Below are 17,565 nucleotides of genomic sequence, written 5' to 3'. Positions count from 1 at the left end.
ACTTGAACTTGTTTTTAAAAGGTAAGATGTTATTTTATAAATTTGAAAACATTTTCAGATAGTTATATACTATCCCTCTGTAAGAGTTAGACATTGAGAAAGGCTTGTTTATTATAATTATGGATTGATTTAGGTTTCTGTGGTATAATTATGAATTTACTTAGGCTTTTTCACAGGCACTTTTTAATAGTACTACTTCACGCCTGAAAAGTACCTGTCTGAACTTAAACCCCAACAGTGCCCTATCTCTACTGATATATTTATTTTTTATGCAAATTTCAGCACAAAAATGGAAGGAGAACAGAACGTTTCCTTTGAAATTGTCCTAGAGATTAACAATGAGGAAATCATTGAACCCATTGACTTGGAATTCATGGATGAATCACGGGACCATGAACTTCTACAATGTGTAGAATCTGTGGATTTCTTACTTTATTATCAGGACGGTCAAATGTGGGAAGTTATGTTCAGTCAAAAAGAAAACATATCAGACAGTCAAATGTTAGACGTTCTATTAAATTTTGAAAAAGAATCAGAAAAATAAAATTATATTTAATAATCAAAAATTGTTTGAGTCTTTAATCATTTTTATATGTAATTCATAAACTAGTACCAAATTGATTATAATGTAAAGTCAGACTTATAGTATACTGTGCACAATCACAAAAATAAATTTATATTTAATAATCATAAATACTGCTACTTAAATAAAAAAAACAAAAAAAACAACAAAAAGAACAATCAATAAACATACAATATTTCAAAATATCATAGTCTATCATTCTTTTTTCCTTATAGTACGCTCCCCAGACCGCTTCCCGGTGCGCGTACCGGGCGCTCCCCACGCAAAAAAAACAAAAAAAAATTCTTTTTTTTTGCCCCGCGGGGCCCTTTTAAAGCCTCCACATCAAACCTAGGGGGTCAGGGAGGATCTACTATGCCCCCTTATGGTCATTTCCCCCTTTCTTTTGGCCTCCTCTTGTCTCTCGATCCTACCGAGAGACAAGATGGTGGCCGCTCCGGACTGTTTAGAATGTTGACAGACACCGGAGAGCCAATCAGCTTCGCTTCGCGAAGTTCCGTTACGCGTCAGGTACGCGAACCGGGGTGCTGCCCGGAGCGCGCTTACAGATATATATATTTTTTTTAACGTTAATTTCTCAAAATCCACTGGAGCACATATATTGAGACCTAGCAAAGGCACATCGGGCTACCAGTCCCTACAATTTTGCCAAGTTTTGTGAAAATCCATTCAGCCGTTCGAGCTAAAAGTGAGGCCAACCGCCCTATGGAAAATTGCATGGGAAAAACACGTTTTGGGACCCCCCTTTTTACTCGGCCCCCCCTTGACGAAACCCCCCCAAATTTTTAGGGAATGCTCAGAAACAAAATGTGCCATTTTCCTGTAAATTTCAGCCAATTCCGTCCTCAAACGCCAAAGTTATTCGACATAGAATGTTCACAAATCCCATAGAGAAAAAATCCTAACTATATATACCTACTGGCGACCGCCAGTAGGTAATATATATATATATATATATATTCACTGAAAAAACCATAGGTTATAGACCATATATAGTTAGGAATTAGCATTTAAAAAACCTTATTTTACTCACACAAAACCATTGAAATTCCATATATAGTTAGTTGCACTAACTATATATCGCGCACCCGCAATCCACTGCTGATGATGTCACATATTACATCATTCATGACATGGTCAGTGACATCACTGATGACATCACTGATGACATCTCAAATGACATCACTGATGACATCACTGATGACAACATCCAGTGACTGTATGTTTCTGTAAAGTTAAAATATGTCTTACATATTGAAGAATGAGTGGATGTATAAGTGTCTGGACGAAGGATTTAGTAGGTGCATGACTGAATGTATGAGTGAGTGATTAAATGTGTCTCACTGAGTGCATGGGTTAGTGACTAAACTGTCTTAATTTGTGCATCATTATGTCTGTTGTTCTGTAAACTGCTGCATGTGTTGATCAGTAGCTATATGAGTAACTATATGGGTTATTGATTGATTGCCCAAGTATTTGCATGGGAGACTGAGTGTGTGTGTGGCTGGCTGGGAGGTGTGTGACTCTGTACAGATCAATGTGTACTTGTATCAATGATTGTATAAGAGAGTAAGTATGTGTTAGTATATGGTTGAAAACGTAAGGTGCTCTATGTTTAACTGTATAGAGTAGAAAATGGAAGTGTGATTGATTCTTTACAGGACTGACTAGGTGTGTGAGTAACTCCATGGATGAGTGGCAGAGTGTGAGTGTCTGTATAGGTGTATGAGTGCATATGATAGTGTTGTGAAGATGAGTGATTGTATGTATGAATGATTGTATGGGTGAATGAGTGAATGTGTGTGTAGACGTAGGAATCAGTGAGTATGTATGTAGTAACTAGTATTGGTGTGTCAATGGTTTCAAAAATTATACTCTGTTTTTAACACTGGGTGAAACAGAGGTTATATTAAAATGTGAGGAGATGCATTGTATTGTCACATGAATGATATCATCAGTGATGTGGTCATTGATGTCAAATGAGATGTCATCAGTGATGTCATCAGTGATGTCATTTGAGATGTCATCAGTGATGTCATCAGTGATGTCACTGACCATGTCATGAATGATGTAATATGTGACATCATCAGCAGTGGATTGCGGGTGCGCGATATATAGTTAGTGCAACTAACTATATATGGAATTTCAATGGTTTTGTGTGAGTAAAATAAGGTTTTTTAAATGCTAATTCCTAACTATATATGGTCTATAACCTATGGTTTTTTCAGTGAATTTTCAAGGTTTTGTAAATGCTAATTCCTAACTATATATGGTCTATAACCTATGGTTTTTTCAGTGAATTTCAATGGTTTTTTAATAGCAAATATCATAAGCTGTCGAATGTCAAGTACGTGGTAAGTGAAAACATTTTCGTGTTTATGCACACTGATCTGCTTTGAATGGTGCCCCCCCCCCTCATTTCTATTAGGAGTACTCTCTCTTTGCAGATAGTGAAAGGTAGTTAACGCAGGCCTTTGCCCCCGTTGTAATCCGTCGTGCCTGCTTCTCTCTCCATTTGATTGATTGTTATCCAAGTATTTACTGTTTTAGAATTAGTTCTCTTTGGTTCATTCTCTATTTACAAACAAACACAGAGTCGCAATACTCTGTTTAGTCTTTGCAGATAACGAAAAATCGTGTAAAAAAAAAGAAAAGGAATCGAGTAAAATCAGTAGGCCACTAATGGGATCTCTTTTTGACCTCGCTAAAATAGAAACATTAGGAACAACCCCTCATGACAAATACTAAACTAGTGAGATGAACTGAACTCCACACAATGATGGCTGCAAAACAGCTCGGCTCCGCCACCCACCCCGCCCAAAATAACGATAAAGAGCGGCTGCCATGATTGGTTGCGGAATGGCCACAACGGAGCTACGAAATGGTGGTGCTCTCATGCTAACCCCAGCTTCAGTCTGAAACATCCAGAAACACTGTAGACTACCAATTCGATCAGTTCCGGTAGCGCCCCAATGTAACCCGGTAGAGAAGAACTAGCCCTCCCCTCTTTGACTGATGGTTCTTGTTGCCTGTCCCTTCTGTTGTCATTTAACAGAACTATTTAGCCTGCTGAAAGGGGTTGTGTTCCGACCGCTGGTTGGTGGAGACATTTTGACTATATTCTGGACCTGCGTTGTCGCGTAATGCGTCATATGACGCGCCGCGTTAGCGCATCCGGAAGTCATCCGGGGCGCGACGCGCAGCGCGTAACGTAAGCATAACAAGTCATGTGACTTGTTAATAAAACTTTTCATTGGTTCATTTTACTTTTCTTATTCTAATGATGAAAGCCTTGGTCATATCACCTAAAAATTACGCTTTTAATTACTTCCGAACATTATTTTTTCTTAAATATATGTTATAATGTTCCAGGTTAATGTACTTTCCCGGAAATTTTACAACTGTCCTGCAAGTAAAATATATTCTTTTTTCGAGAAAAAGAGCGTTTCTTCGTCCCATGACGGAGCCGTTGAGCAAAAGAGGGTCGACCTGCTGTCTTAGTCGCCGATACGCCTGAATATGAGATTCTTATCGATCACTTTATGTTGCAGGAATAGAAAACACAACAGCCCTTGACCATTTATCTTTACTGCGTTCCTTCGTATTATACCTTTTACCCTTCATGTAATTGGTCTGCTTTATTTCACTTGCCTTTTAATGATTCTAAAACAGTGACTATTATTAAAAACTTTACCAATGTATATACTACTACCATGTTTTCTTTTAAAAACCTTTATTGTGAAAATTTCATTATACAAATACGAGCCTATAACCACGTGGGCCTGCCACGGAGCAAACTGTAATCGTATATGATGAATAGACATTTACACTGTAGAGGAACGTAACGGGCGGGCCATTAGGTTGCAAGAACTAAGGTGTCTAACAGTTACGGAATCGGTGGACGTACATTTTATAATTAAAATACGACAGGGCCAGTTACAATAAAATTATCTAGATATACATTTGCGGGCAAGTACCATGGGTGACGTTAATTCGAATTTTCAACAGTACAGTAATCAATAACACATCAGAACTTAATATCAATAGGGATGTCGAAATATTCAATCAATTCTCGTCCCCGCCCGCCATGTGCTTCAAAACTGCATACGTATCTCGTGATTTCAAGGTTCTGCAACCAGTACACAACAAGGAGTTACGAGTCCCATTTATTCCGGCGCCATTTTGGGCGAGGACGGGCAGGTCCAGGATATAGTCAAAATGTCTCTACCAACCATCGACTATGATGATGTTCATATGCTGTATTTATTAGAGTAACACTCATCTGTCCACATGAAATTAATTTACCACAATCTAAACATGTCATTTTCATCTTTCCAAAGTTCTTCTAAAGATTTGGGACCGTTTCCCTTGCCTCTGAAGCTCTCAGTGCCACTTCTTTGATGAATGTACTAGCAGGTCAGGGGTTCTCCTCCAAATCTCTCTTTTATGCAGCACTATAATTAATTGGTGCCACCTCTCCATATGACGATGCATGGTATAGTTACCACAACTATATTTTTTTTCGGTTCCTCTGGAGAGTTCATCGTGGCAGATGAAGCGTGTAACGTACCGGGCATTTACCTTTTTTTGCATGTACAGGAAAGGGAAAAAAAATCGAGCGTCCGAGTTCTAAGGTGTCCCAGGGCCATTTTAGTGGACCAGGCCCAAATCCAAAGAACAGGCCGCCATTTTGAGAGTCCTCTTGCAGCCGCCTGTCGCTGTAGCATCAAGAGCAGCCGAAACTCAGCTGAATGGCAACTGAAACGGTAAATGGGCGCCCCACTACATTTCAGCATTGTAGGATGACCACACCAGTACAGCAACTTGCTAGACATCACCTCGGTGCCATCCGGATCTCGGCGCCCCACTGCAGATGAAGTGCCTCTCAACTATGAAACCACCACGGTGACATCCGGATCTTGGCGCGTTGTGCTGCCTTCGGCCTATTCGCACATTGGTCCGCTACTGACGCCATCTCACAGGCTAATGGGGTGACCCACGCCGAGTTTCAGCATTGTAGGATGACCACACCAACTTGCTAGACATCACCTCGGTGCCATCCGAATCTTGGCATCTCAACGCCTAGTGGTATCTTCCATACAGAAAATATTGTTACGCTGCCTTTGGCCCCATTCGCACATCAGTCCGCAACTTAGACATCACCTCGGTGCCATCCGGATCTTGGCATCTCAGCGCCTTATGGTGTCAGTCAGAAAATATTGTTGCGCTGCCTTTGGCCCCATTCGCACATCAGTCCGCTACTGACACCATCTCACAGGCCAATAGGGCGCCCCACGCCGACTTTTACCATTGTACGATGGCCACACCAGTGGCACAACTTGCTAGACATCACCTCGGTGCCATCCGAATCTTGGCATCTCAACGCCTAGTATTATCTTCCATACAGAAAATCTTGTTACGCTACCTTTGGCCCCATTCGCACATCGGTCCGCAACTTAGACATCACCTCGGTGCCATCCGGATCTTGGCATCTCAGCGCCTTGTGGTGTCTTCTACTCTGAAAATATTGTAGAAAATATTGTTGCGCTGCCTTTGGCCCCATTCACACATCAGTCCGCTACTGACACCATCTCACAGGCCAACAGGGCGCCCCACGCCGACTTTTACCATTGTACGATGGCCACACCAGTGCCACAACTTGCTAGACACCACCTCGGTGCCATCCGGATCTTGGCATCTCAGCGCCTTGTGGTGTCTTCAAATCAGAAAATATTGTTGCGCTGCCTTTGGCCCCATTCGCACATCGGTCCGCTACTGACGCCATCTCACAGGCCAACGGGGCGCCCCACGCCGACTTTCAACATTGTAGGATAGCCACAGAAGTGCGACAACTTACTAGACACCACCTCGGTGCCATCCGGATCTTGGCGCGTTGTGCTGCCTTCGGCCTATTCGCACATCGGTCCGCTACTGACGCAAACTCACAGGCCAACGGGGCGCCCCACGCCGACTTTCAGCATTGTAGGATGGCCACACCAGTGCGGCAACTTGCTACACACCACCTCGGTGCCATCCGGATCTTGGCATCTCAGCGCCTAGTGGTGTCTTCTATTCCGAAAATATTGTTGCGCTGCCTTCGGCCCCATTCACACATCGGTCCGCTACTGACGCCATCTCACAGGCCAACGGGGCGCCCCACGCCGACTTTCAGCATTGTAGGATGGCCACACCAGTGCGGCAACTTACTAGACACCACCTCGGTGCCATCCGGATCTTGGCGCGTTGTGCTGCCTTCGGCCTATTCGCACATCGGTCCGCTACTGACGCAAACTCACAGGCCAACGGGGCGCCCCACGCCGACTTTCAGCATTGTTGGATGGCCACACCAGTGCGGCAACTTACTAGACACCACCTCGGTGCCATCCGGATCTTGGCGCGTTGTGCTGCCTTCGGCCTATTCGCACATCGGTCCGCTACTGACGCAAACTCACAGGCCAACGGGGCGCCCCACGCCGACTTTCAGCATTGTAGGATGGCCACACCAGTGCTGCAACTTGCTGGACACCACCTCGGTGCCATCCGGATCTTGGCGCGTTGTATTGCCTTCGGCCTATTCGCACATCGGTCCGCTACTGACGCCGCCTCACGTGCCAACGTATTTTCTCCGCATTTTACACCCTATGCCGCATAACAGGTCATGTGACTTGTTTATAAAACTTTTCATTGGTTCATTTTACTTTTGGTTTCCTAATGATGGAAGGCTTGATCATGTGACCTAAAAACAACACTTTTCATTGGATGAAAACTTTTTTTTTTCCCCAAACGATGAAAGCCGCACCTTGTTTCTGGATGTTTCAGACTGAAGCTGGCGTCAGCATGAGAGCACCACCATCTCGTAGCTCAGTCGTGGTCATTCCGCGAGCAATAATGGCAGCCGCTCCCCACCAGAAGCCTGCAGGAGTCGGAGCCCCCAAAACTTTTGATGAATTCTCAAGGCGGAGGGGACGCTTTCGAGAATGGGGTCCAAGACCTAGCAGACAAGCGTCCGATTTCCAAGGTGTCCCAGGACCATTTCAGTGGACCAGGCCCAAAAAGGAAACAGCCTGCCGCCATTTTGAGACTCCTGTGACAGCCGCCTATCGCTGCACCGCAAGAGTGGGCGCAACTCAGCTGAATTGCGGCATTTGACACAGTGGACCAAAAACGGACGGAATGGCAACTGAAACGGTAAAGGGGCGCCCCACTACAACAGATGACACTCCACCTGGAGAGGCCCGTTCACGCCGCCTCCCCCGGGGCGCCCCACGCCGTTATTCGGAGCAGCATTGTAGGATACCAAAACCAGTGCGGCAACTTACTGGACATCACCTTGGTGCCATCGTTCTGCTGCCTTGGAACTATTCGCGCAACAGTTTGCTACTGATGACCCACCCCCCGCGACGCCCCATGCCGTTATTTGCTGGGTGGCAACTTACTAGACATCACTTTCGTGTCATCTAGATTTCGGCGCGTTCTGCTGCCTTGGAACTATTCGCACAACAGTTTGCTACTGATGACCCACCCCCCGCGACGCCCCACGCCGGAAATCTGGACGTTGTGCTGCGTTGGGACTATTCGCACAGCCGACCGCTACTTCGTTGTTTTTCCCTAAAAATGTTTATATGTTATTACTATTTTTGTTTTCTTGTATATATTTATAAATTATTAAAGTTTTATAATCTTACTACTTTGTCGGAGTGCTATATATATTTAATGTGACACATAATTGTAAAAACTTTGATGTACAAAGAGTCATCCCTGGAATCTTCCGCTTCAGGCTCGGTCCCCTCCCCAATCACAATACAGGATGGTTTTCAGATAATAGCAACGCTTCTGCTGTGACGGATCTCATCGAGTGTGGGCCTTGATCTACTATAACTCCTTTGAAGAGGGGTGATTCTTTACAGCTGTGGCCATAAACTACATCTGCAGGGCTAGCTGATACCCTAGGACCAGCCTGGACAATCGGACACAGAGGAAAAGGAGTGTCAGAGGGTGCGGTAGTGAATAGGGCGAAAGGGAGGTGTCGGGCGGGCACAGGGTGTGATTCTCAGGGAAGAGCAGCGCAGATGGGGGGAGGTTTATTACCCATGCATAAGACAGAGATCGGGGGTGACCACTGCCTGGGGGAGATGCTTGCGAGGTGGGGAGCCATGCTAAGGATCGACAGCGTGCACAGAGTGGGTCTGGTCAAGGCATCTAAAATGGCTGCCGTGCACGACAAAAGTGTGGCATTTGAAAAAAGACAAGATGGCGCAGACAATGTTTTTCAACACTTCCTGATTTCCTTCGAATCGAACGTTAACAGACGTTGGGGCATATTACCAAAGTTAAGCGATATTTATCCCTAACGATGCTTAGCAACGATTTTTTTACCGTCAGAAATTATCGCAGATAAACCTTGCTATTATCAAGGTTTATCGGAAATACGATAAAAAACGACCGCAATGCATTAATATCGCTGAAAACTCAGCGATATTCATGCATTACCGAGCTAATGCTCTTAGCCATGTTATCCACCTCCCATTGGATAACATGGCTAAGAACTGCTCAGGGCAGGTGGTAGCTTTTGGAGATATTCGCGCTTATCTCGAATATTTCCAAAAGTTGATAATAGGAGATAGCGATGTTAGCGACTGTTTCCAGTCGCTAACATCTTGGCATGCCCACTTTGCATGTCATTAGTGATAAATATCACTCACATGCAAAGTGGGGCCCAAGATGGTCGCTATCTTCTACTAGCCGTCGCTAACTGGTGTTAGCAACAGCTAGGTAATACACATATAATTTTATCTCCGCGAAGCGGAGCGCTGTTACAGATATATATCTTGTTTTTGAACGTTAATTTCTCAAAATGCACTGAAGCACATATATTGAGACCTAGCAAAGGCACATCGGGCTACCAGTCCCTACAATTTTGCCAAGTTTCGTGCAAATCCATTCAGCTGTTCGATCCTACCGAGAGACAAGATGGCGGCCGCTACGGACTGTTTGGAATGTTTACAGACACCGGAGAGCCAATCAGCTTCGCTTCGCAAAGCTCCGTAACGCGAAAAGTACGCGAAGCGGTGCGGTGTTACAGATATATATCTTTTTTTGAACGTTAATTTCTCAAAATCCACTGGAGCACATATATTGAGATCTAGCAAAGGCACATCGGGCTACCAGTCCCTACAATTTTGCCAAGTTTCGTGCAAATCCATTCAGCTGTTCGAATATTATTATTTTTATTTTTTTTTGCCCCGCGGGGCCCTTTTAAAACCTCCACATCAAACCTAGGGGGTCAGCGACAATGTACTATGCCCCCTTATGGTCATTTGCCCCTTCGCTTTGGCCTCCTCTTGTCTCTCGATCCTACCGAGAGACAAGATGGCGGCCGCTACGGACTGTTTGGAATGTTGACAGACGCCGGAGAACCAATCAGCTTCGCTTCACAAAGCTCCGTTGCGCGAAAAGTACGCGTCCTGGGCCGCTGCCCAGTCCGCTGTTACAGATATATATCTTTTTTTAAACGTTAATTTCTCAAAATCCACTGGAGCACATATATTGAGACCTACAAAAGGCACATCGGGCTACCAGTCCCTACAATTTTGCCAAGTTTCGTGCAAATCCATTCAGCCGTTTGCGCTAAAAGTGAGGCCAACCGCCCTATGGAAATTAACATGGGAAAAACGCGTTTTGGGACCCCCCTTTTTTCTCGGCCCCCCCTTGACGAACCCCCCCAAAATTTTCAGGGGCTGCTCAGAAACAAAATGTGCCATTTTCCTGAAAATTTCAGCCAATTCCGTCCACAAACGCCAAAGTTATTAGACATAGAATTTTCAAAAAACCCATAGGGAAAAAATCCTAACTATATATACCTACTGGCGACCGCCAGTAGGTAATATATATATATATATATATATATATATATATATATATATATTCACTGAAAAACCATAGGTTTCACACATGTTATAGTTAGCTGGACATTTCACTCATACAAAACCATTGAAATTCCCCCGTTATAGTTAACTATAACTCGTGCGCCTGCAATGCACTGCTGATGACGTCACATATTACATCACTCATGACATGGTCAGTGACAACACTCATGACATCTCAAATGACATCACTGATGACAACACTGATGACATCATCCAGTGAATGTGTGTCTTTCTGAAAAATACATATTTTTTATATATGTATATCTAAAGGTCGATGGAAGAATAAATGGGTATATAAGCGTTTAAATGGATGATTCTGTTTGTGTAAAATTGATTGGATAACTGATTGATTAAGTGTATCTTAGCGAATACATGTATTAGCGAGTAATGTTTCCATATGTAAATATCTGTATCAGTGTCTCACTTTGTGTATAAGTGGCTGCATGGGTTGGTGACTAGCTACATGAGTGTCGATATGGGGTATTAGTTGGTTTTTAGTGTATCAGTATGAGTGTCTGCATGGTTTGGTGGGGGATAGTATTTACCGCATAGATGCATGAATGGGTGACTCACTGTTTGTATGTGTCTTGAAGATAGCATGTGTGCAGGACCTGTATGGGTGGATGAGTGTATGTATGGGTGTGTTAGTGAGTGAATCACTGTCTCAATAGTATCTTTATGAGTAACTACATATGTTTTAAACTAGTATATGTGAGTATTGATGTATAAAAGCGATGTATATAAGTGATTATGTGTGAGAGCGGGAGATTGTAAGAGTTCCTGTATAAATAAGTGATTGTTTAAGAGAGTAAGTATGTGTACGATTCTGTAGAAGTAAGTGTAGTGGTGGGTGTATAGCTGTATATGCTAGTAAATGGATGTTTGATAGTTTATTTGCATGTGTCAGTTTGTGTGTGAGTAAATCTATAGATGAGTGTCGGTGTGTAATAAGATGTATTGGTGTATGAGTACATATGATGAGTGAGTTCATGTATGAGTGCCCATATAGAACTGTTAGTGAATGACTGGATGTGTATGTAGATTTTAGAATTACTGAATAGGTTGTTCTAACTGGAATTGGTATTTCCATTTTTTTTTTTTTTTAGTTTCTATTTTTGAATGTGTGTATCAAGGGCTATATTACGCTATTACGCTGAGAGGAGGTCTGTCACTCTTTCACAAGGCTGATGTCATCAATGATGTCATCAGTGATGTCATCAGTGATGTCATTTGAGATGTCATCAGTGATGTCATGAGTGATGTCACTGACCATGTCATGAGGGATGTAATATGTGACGTCATCAGCAGTGCAATGCGGGCGCGCGAGTTATAGTTAACTATAACGGGGGAATTTCAATGGTTTTGTATGAGTGAAATGTCCAGCTAACTATAACATGTGTGAAACCTATGACATTTCAGTGAATTTTAAAGGTTTTTTAAATGCTAATATTTAACTATAACATGTGTGAAACCTATGTTTTTTTCAGTGAATTTCTAAGGTTTTTTAAATGCTAATTTTTAACTATAACGTGGGTGAAACCTATGGTTTTTTCAGTGAATGTCTAAGAATTTTTAAATGCTCATTTTTAACTATAATGTGGCTGAAACCTGTGGTTTTTCTGTGAATTTCAAAGGTTTTGTAAATGATAATTTTTAAATGTATTAATTGTTATTTTTTTTATACTGATTTACTAAATTATTTTAAATTATTTATTTTTAGATATTTTATTTTTTAAACTACATTACATATTTTTTATATAAATTGAAAAATAAATGTTTTTAAAAATATTGAAATTGTAATATTTTTATATTTATTTATATATTTTTAATTTATATATATTTTATATAGCAGGCAATGATATCCTATTGAAGAAAATTCAAGTTACAGGTAAGTACAGTTAAATTTACTTTTCAGGAACAGTAGTGAGCTGAAAGATGCAGCACTGTGGTCTCTCCTCAAAACCGCTGAGTAAATCGGAATTTGTAGTTCAGCTGATTTTTGAGGAATTTTTTAAAGTTTCAAAACTCCACACTTAGAAAAAGTTCTAAGTGAAACATGTCAATGTTACCCTATGGAAGGAAATTCAAGTTACTGTAACTACGATTAGAATTACTTTTCAGGATCAGTAGTAGGCTAAAAGATGCAGCAATGAGGTCTCTCCTGATAACAGGTGAGTAAATCGGAATTCGTACTTCGGTTGGTTTTAAAGGAATTTTTTAAAGTTCCAAAACTCCACACTTAGAAGAATTTCCAAGTAAACATGTCAATGTTTGCCTATTGAAGGAAATTCAAGTTACTGTAACTATGATTAGAAGTACTTTTCAGGATCAGTAGTGTGCTGAAAGATGCAGCACTGAGGTCTCTCTTGATAACAGGTGAGTAAATGGGAATTCGTAGTTTGGCTGATTTTAGTGGAATTTTTTAAAGTTCCAAAACTCCGCACTTAGAAGAATTTCCAAGTAAAACATGTCAATGTTAGCCTATGGAAGGAAATTCAAGTTACTGTAAGTATGGTTACATTTACTTTTCAGGGTCCGTCCTGGGCTCAAAGATGCAGCACTGACGTCTCTCGTGATAACAGGGCCTCGCCCCCTACCATCACCACTGTGCAAACATGCCCCGTAACGCGTTCTAAGTTGGGTGATTAAGTCCCCTTGTACACTGGCAGTCCCTGGGGGCTAACTAGCACACTAGAAACCTCCAGTATACGTCAGGGGGCTGCGTTGCAGAGAGGTGTAAAAAGGGGCATGGCCTCATTACAGCTCTCTGCAATGCAGCCCCCTGGCACGTTTGCAGAGGGAGAACTAATTCCCCTTGCATACTGGAGGTCCCTGGGGGCCAACTAGCGCACCAGGAACCTCCAGTATGCGCCAGGGGGCTGCATTGCAGAGAGGTGTAATGAGGCCACGCCCCTTTTTACACCTCTCTGCAACGCGGCCCCCTGGCGCGTTTGCAGAGGGGGAAGTAATTCCCCTCGCATACTGGAGGTCCCATGGGGCCAACTAGCCCACCAGGAACCTCCAGTGTGCGCTAGGGGGCTGCGTTGCAGGGAGGTGTAAAGAGCCCACGCACCTTTTTACACCTCTCTGCAACGCAGCCCCCTGGTGTTTTTTCAGAGGGGGAACAAATTCCCCTTGCATACTGGGGGTCCCTGGGGGCCAACTAGCCCACCAGCAACCTCCAGAATGCGCCAGGGGGCTTCATTGCAGAGAGGTGTAAAAAGGGGCATGGCCTCTTTACATGTCTCTGCAAGGGAGCCCTCTGGCCCATACTGGAGGCTCCTGGTGGGCTAGTTGGCCCCCAGGGACCCCAAGTATGCGCGTTTGCAGAGAGGTGCAGGGAGGGGGCATGGCCTCCTCCCGATCCCATAGTTTATAAAAAAAAAACACTTTTAAGAAGGGGGCTGCATAGCCCCCCTTCTTTTTCTTTTTTTTGGCCCTTTGGACCCCATCCCCCAGGGCCTGCCCCCAATTTTTATATTTTTTTCTTTTTTTAAAACGGGAAGGGGGCCACGTGGCACCCCTCCCATGGCCTATTTTGGCCCCGGGGACCCCATCCCCCGGGGCCAGGCTTTTTTATTAATTATTATTATTATTTTTGGGAGGGGGCCGCTTCTGGCCCTGGGGACCCTATCCCCATGAGCCCCCGCATACTTAGAAAAAAAGCCCCGGGGGTGGCGGTCCCCTCGGCTCGGGGGGCCTTAGAGGCCCCCCATTACTAACAACTGAGCCCCGGGGGCTGGCGGTCCCCGGAGCTGCAGGGGGGGGCTCTATGTGCCCCCGCTAGCATAATAACTTTTCCCCGGGGGTGGCGGTCCCCGAGGCAGTGTGGGGGGGATTGGGGCCCACTCAACACTTTTTATAAAATATGCCCGCCCCCGGGATTTGGTCCTTCCGGGGGCTTATATTAAAAAAAAACACAGTTTTTTTGTTTTTTTCACAGGGTACGCATGCAGGCCTAGGGGGTCAGGGTGTGTCTACCCTGCCCCATTTGCGTGTTTTACACATTTGTTTTCAGCTTTCTTGTGCCTCGGTTCTACCGAGGCACAAGATGGCTGCCAAAACTTCCTGGTTTGGAGTGTTGACAGACAGTTGACAGCCAATTAGCATGCAGCTCGTTCTCGGGAAGGTACGCGTGCCGTAAGCTTACTGTACAGAGTACAGTAAAGAGTACGGTAAGCTTCTATAGATATACTTATGATTTTACTTATGATTTTCTCATGAACTACTGAACGGATTTACACCATTCAACAAAAAGCTTGATCTGCGAACAGAACTCTACCTTTTTGCCAAGTTGCTGTAATTCCGTTCAGCCATTCGGGCTGTAGCCCTGGCCAAAGTTCCTATGGGAAATTGCATGGGGAAAACACGTTTTGGGACCCCCCTTTTTTCACGGCCCCCTCTTCACGAATCACCCCCAAACTTTTAGGGAAGGAGCGGAGCAGAGCAGGCCATTTCTTGGAGAAATTCACAAAGATTCGTCCACCGGCGCCAAAGTTATTCCAAATAGTATGTTGCAGATTTCCTATAGAAACTAGGTCCAAATAGAATGTTGCAGATTTCCTTATATATATAAAATAATTATGTGTCATATATGTATATGTAAAAGTTGATGGAAGAATAAATATTTAAATAAGTGTTTACATGGATGTTTTAAAAAAAAAATCGATTGGTTAACTCGCTTATTAAGTGTATCTTAGTGAATAAATATATTAGTGAGTAATGTTTAAATATTCAAATTTATGGATTAGTGATTCACTTTGTGTATAAGTGGCTGCATGGGTTGGTGAGTAGCTACATGTGTAGGTATATGGGTTATTAGATGTTTTTCTTAATATCAGTATGAGTGTTTGTATGGTTTGGCGGGGGTATTACTTAGCACATAGATGCATGAGTGACTGACTCTGTTTGTATGTGTTTTGAAGACAGCATATGTGCAGGACTGTATGGGTGGATGAGTGTATAAATGTGTGTGTTAGTGACTGAATGACTGTCTCACTAGTGTCTTTATCAGTAACTACATATGTTTTAATCTAATATATGTGAATATTGATGTATATAAGTGAGTATATGTGAGAGTAAGAGATTGTAAGAGTTCCTGTTTAAATAAGTACGTGTTTCTATAAGTGATTGTTTAGGAGAGTAAGTATGTGTAAGTTTCCTTGGAAGTAAGGTGGCTGTGTGTGTATAGCTGTATATGCAAATAAATGGATGTTCAATAGTTTATTTGCATGTGTGAGTATGTGTGAGAGTATCTTTTGGATGACTGTCGGTGTGTAATAGGATGTATAGGTGTATCACTACATATGATGAGTGAGTATATGTATGAGTGACTATATAGAACTGTTGGTCAATGAGTGGATGTGTATATAGATGGTGGAATTATTGAATTGGTTGTTGTAACTGGTATGGGTATCTCCATTTTTTTGAAAATGTTAGTTTCTATTTTTGAATATGTGTTTCAAGGGTTACATTACAGTGAAAAGAGGTCTGTCACTCTGTCACAAGGATGGTGTCATCAGTGATGTCATGAGTGATGTCACTGTCCATGTCATGAGTGATGTAATATGTGACGTCATCAGCAGTGCATTGCACGCGCAAGTTATAGTGAGTCCAACTAACTATAACGTGGAAATTTCATTGGTTTTATGCGAGTAAAATTTCCAGCTAACTATAACTCGTGTCAAACCTATGGTTTTTTCAGTGAATTTCATAGGTTTTTTAAATGCTAATTCCTAACTATAACTGATTTGAAACCTATGGTTTTTTCAGTGAATTTCATAGGTTTTTTAATAGCAAATCTCTATAGGTATGAAATGTAATATTTTTTATAATGAATTTTATATTTTATAAATTCCAATACATCATTCATATACATTAAAAATTCCTGACAATCCTGCTGAATATTCTGGGAAAATTGATTTTGACCAGAACATATGTCTAGAAGATTTCGAATTTCTGAAACACTTTCTATTTTTGCTCTATCACTGCTACATTTCTCAAACACAGAATTCAAGAAACAGCAGAATGTTTGATCCCGATTTTCAACAATCTGTTTTTGTAAATTTTGAAGAAAAAAACAACATTAACCACTACATTAGCATAGCAGTTGACACCAGAACTGCTTTCAAACTGAAATCCAACAACATCTTCAACAGAATCCTTTTTCTTTCTGCTTACAATTACATTTTCATCTACTTTTTGTCTTTTTGCTACTACCTCACTGCAATTATTCTCATTTCTTCTTTTTCAGCCTACCACACGTTTTTCAAACAGAGGATATTGAGGCAAATGTGGAGCATACTCTCTTCTTAACCTATTGTATTCTTTAACACAATCTAGATCAGCACAAATCTTTGTTTCATCACACTCAATCAAATACAATCCTGATAAAGTTCTGACTCGTGATAATGCCACATATGCCATACCCTCTTTAAACACAGAACTTCTAATGTTCACCAAAGCACTATCTACACTTAAACCTTGAGATTTATGAATTGTCACAGCATATGCCAAACAAACAGGAAACTGTTTTCGGCGAACATATAAGTCTTTTACAAGCAAAAATCTAGCTGAACAACGACAAATTTGTTCTATTTCGTCAATGCCATCAAATTTAATTTTTAAAATTTCAATTCCATCTCTATTTTTGTAATTCACAAAATCAACAACATGACCCATTGCTCCATTTACCAGACCTCTTTCAACATTTAAATTCCTTCTCAAAATGATACGACAATTTAAACACACATTCAGAGTCTTTTCAAAACCAGCAGTTTTAGATATACTCTTCTCTAATATAATCCAATTTTGATTACAAATTTTCAGACAAAATAATTGTTGCTCCCATATGCTCTATTTTATCTATAGCTTCCAGTTTCACAATCTCTTCATTTTCTAACTTTAACATTTTGTGGTTGAAGATGGAACATTCTTGCAGAGTTGGCATCAAACATATCCCAGATTTGTTCTCAGTAATTTTCTTAAAAATATTCTCTGGAAGAATGTTTTCATTTGGATACAAATTTGAAATTAATCGTGCATGTAATGCTTCTT

Source organism: Lissotriton helveticus, chromosome 4_1, assembly GCF_964261635.1.
Source record: "Lissotriton helveticus chromosome 4_1, aLisHel1.1, whole genome shotgun sequence".
Lineage (NCBI taxonomy): Eukaryota > Metazoa > Chordata > Amphibia > Caudata > Salamandridae > Lissotriton > Lissotriton helveticus.
Note: the sequence above shows the minus strand (reverse complement) of the source record.